The sequence below is a fragment of the Condylura cristata genome, unplaced genomic scaffold (genome assembly GCF_000260355.1).
Source record: "Condylura cristata isolate star-nosed mole 26May11 unplaced genomic scaffold, ConCri1.0 scaffold00002, whole genome shotgun sequence".
Taxonomy (NCBI): Eukaryota; Metazoa; Chordata; class Mammalia; order Eulipotyphla; family Talpidae; genus Condylura; species Condylura cristata.
In genome coordinates, this window is record NW_004567103.1 from 58,105,747 (window position 1) to 58,108,921 (window position 3,175).

The 3,175-nt window shown below is 48.9% G+C and overlaps 1 protein-coding gene across 2 annotated transcripts in view; it reads right to left on the minus strand.

The window, feature by feature from the left end:
- KCNJ3 (potassium channel, inwardly rectifying subfamily J, member 3) overlaps positions 1-622 on the minus strand; it is a 129,760-nt gene extending 129,138 nt beyond the window's left edge. For both annotated transcript variants that reach the window (XM_004674648.2, XM_004674647.2), the window contains exon 1: positions 217-622. The gene's annotated coding sequence lies outside the window, so the exon portion shown is untranslated. The remainder of the gene's footprint in view (positions 1-216) is intronic.
- Positions 623-3,175: the final 2,553 nt, after the last annotated feature.

Consider the following 3,175-nt stretch of genomic DNA (forward strand, 5'->3'; position numbering starts at 1 on the left):
AAAGGCATATCTGCCGGGCACTGGTGCAACACCCCCTTCCCACGCCCTCCGGGTTCAGAGTTCCCTGCTTCGGACTCCAGAGACGTGCGCGCCTGGTGTCCGCTGGCCGCTCAGTTTCCGCGGGTACCACCGGGGCCTTGGGGAGGACCCTTAAGGGTCCCCAGTCGCCCCCGCGCGCAACTGAGACACGGTGGTGCGCGGCACCCGAGCACTCACCCAGCGGCGGAGGGCTGGAGGGAGGAAGCACAGCGGGAAGCAGTGGCAGTTTGGCCTCGCACTCTGCGCTCACCGCTGTTTACCTCGCCCCCACTTTTCCTGGTGGGCCACGATGAGCGCCAGTGCAGGTCCCCCAAGCTCCGCACCTTCCACAGGGCAAGGCGCTGCCCCACCAAGAGGATCCTGGGGCGCCCGGCACTGACTTGGGCGCGGGACTTGACTGTTTTTGGCGCGGTGCTCCGTAAAGGGTTCGATCCTCTGGCTGCCAGTCAGACTTTCAGGTCAAATACTTACGCCGCTCTCGCTTTATCGCTGCTTCTGTGCACCTGACTTTACCATGTCTTCCTCGGCCCCCCAGTCCCTGCCCGCGGCTCGGTGGCCCCGGGTGGAAGATGCGAGGCGGCGGGAGTGTGGAAAATGTGCTGGTGCGAGTAATCAGCTGCAGAGCTGCACTAGCCCCGCCTGCCCTGCCTTCCCCCCGCTGCTCCACCAGCCTGAATTGCACCTCCGCGCCTCAGTTGAGCCTGCAGTGTCTGGCAGCTCAGGAAAAGCGAGCCCCTCCAATGAGAAGCAACTCTAAATCTGCTTCCAAAGCCAACCAACTCTCCTTCCTCGCTCTCCAGCATCAGTCAGAAACACCCAGCAGGCAGCAAATGCTGCTCTCTGAAAGGAGAGAAGTATAACATGTCTCTCTAACTAGGACTCATTTAAACGAATGCCTGGTTTTGGGAATGAATCATAAACAGGGCTCTCAACTGAAGGTGAGATTAAGCATGTTCAGAACTCAAAGTTGCTAGAGGCAGAGGGTCTTTAGGATGGGAACAGAGAAAAGGGAAGACACTAATGGGGAGGCTCCCAGTCCTCCCTGAAAATGGCTGTTATTACAAAGCCTCCCAGTGTCCAGAGTTAATGCACGACTGTAATTGAGGGAACAAGCCTGGATTTTAATGGCACAGACATGCCAGTTAACTTAATGGAGGGACAAAGTGCAGAAATAACTAATATACTGCCAGTTTGTAAATACCATCTTATTTACCACATTTCATATTTGCTTTAAAATGTCATGGTATCTTATGACACATTCCACACAGTCCAGATAACATAAAATTGATTCTCTTGTAAAATAATCAAATCATGGGGTTGTAAAAGCAAAGGGTTGTTCTAAGACTCCCATGCAAAGGAAAATGAGTCCTTAATCATTCCACCAGTTCTCCTCCAAAAGGTACCCTCCCTTCTACCTCTCTACCCCTGAACCTTAGTGCAGCAAAACTTGTACCTTGTCAGTCATAAGTAGATGACACTTTCCCTCTCCTATGGTTAAAATATGTATCTGTTGTGATAGACACTTCTTCTCAGGGTGTCTAATAAAGAATTCAGAAACTAGTATTGCATAAGAAGGGGATGAGAAGTGGTAACTGCTCTGGGCCAGAGCTCATAAAATTTGATTTGAGTCCCAGAATTGCTATGAAAAAAAAAAAAAATGAATGTGGTTTTATTCACTACATTTTATTTGCTGTGAGGGATGTCATATATATTGAGCTATAAAGTCACAAGACCAAGAAAAGATTATGAATGAGTTTTAGGAGTTAGCCCCATGCTGTGAATTTATATTCTCCTCTTACCTCTAACTTCTGCCTTGACTCACACTGCCCTTGCCAATCTGACTTCTTTCAATTCCTAAAAACCACTGGAGGCATAGTTCCTATCCTTCAGCCCTTGCATGATCAGTTCCCTGTTCCTAGAAAGTTCTTGCCCAGCCACTCTATGTTGCTGGCTCCTTTAATCATTCAGCTTCCTCAAAGAAGCCTTCACTAGCTTCCCGGGTACTCCCTACCACACTCACTTTCTTCAGAACACTTTTTTCAGCTGGGTTTCTGACTGCTATTTTCTTCATTTGCTGGTTGACTTTCCCCCCTCCACCAAAATCCAGAAATATAAGCTCTCTAAGAACACAGATCTGGTTTGCCTTGTTCACAGTCATGTCCTCATCTCCTAGAACATATCTATAGTAACAGGGTGGCCCACAGGAAAAGGGGAGATTCCAGGTTTCTTGCCCCACTCAAAGGAGGGTGGAACTGAGCAGGGAGAACATCCTGAGGAAGAAAGAAGCAGTGTGGAGAGCCAGAAAGAAACCTGAGGGAGCCACATATGTGGCTAACTCCACAGGACCTCAAGTGCACCTGTCTGCCCTGGCTGATGTTGTACATGGGTGAGCACACTCCCCAGTAAGGCCAACAAACAAGTCAGCAGAACACAGTGCACTTTGTCCTGCAAATAGCTGCAGCCCACTACTTTGTTTCAAGTAGAAGCTACAAGAAGCCCCAGGCCCAGTACAAACATGCACCCTGCTCCCTGCATTGTTGGGCACATTTCCTGTTTTTTCCTGCAGTACAGACCCTACATATACCCACAGGCAGTTCTACTAAACAGACTTAGGACTCCAGACCCCAGGCCCCTGCTTCATTCTCTTGTGTCTCTGAGTCTCCTAAGTTCGAGTGAACTTAGCAGTCAGCGCACCCTCTGGTGGGTTAGCAACAAACACAAAGCAGAATGCAAACAGTTGGCCCTGGATCAGTTGAAACAGATGTGGGTGAGAGATCAGAAGAGAGGTTAACTATGGCATCATTTATCTTGATTTTGATTTTGCTCTTTTCTTCCCAAACTTGTCTGGCCATTTCTGACCTTTTTCCATGGGTCCCTACCAGAAGGTGCTTTAGACTTGTGGTGGGCTTGCAGACCTTGCTTTGGGCCAGTCCCTTTTGGGTAGACTTTTACCCATGAAGGGATGGGTAGTTTTGGGTGTTTGATTAAGAATCTATATTCTTTGTCTTTCTGTATTGCACACTAATCGTATTAAAGTTCCTTTCCATTAAAGGTCTTACATGTTTTGTGTTGATGCAGCAGATGACAGAACCTATTTAAAGCAGGCAGGCTTAAGGGTTCAGGAGTGCCTCTCTTC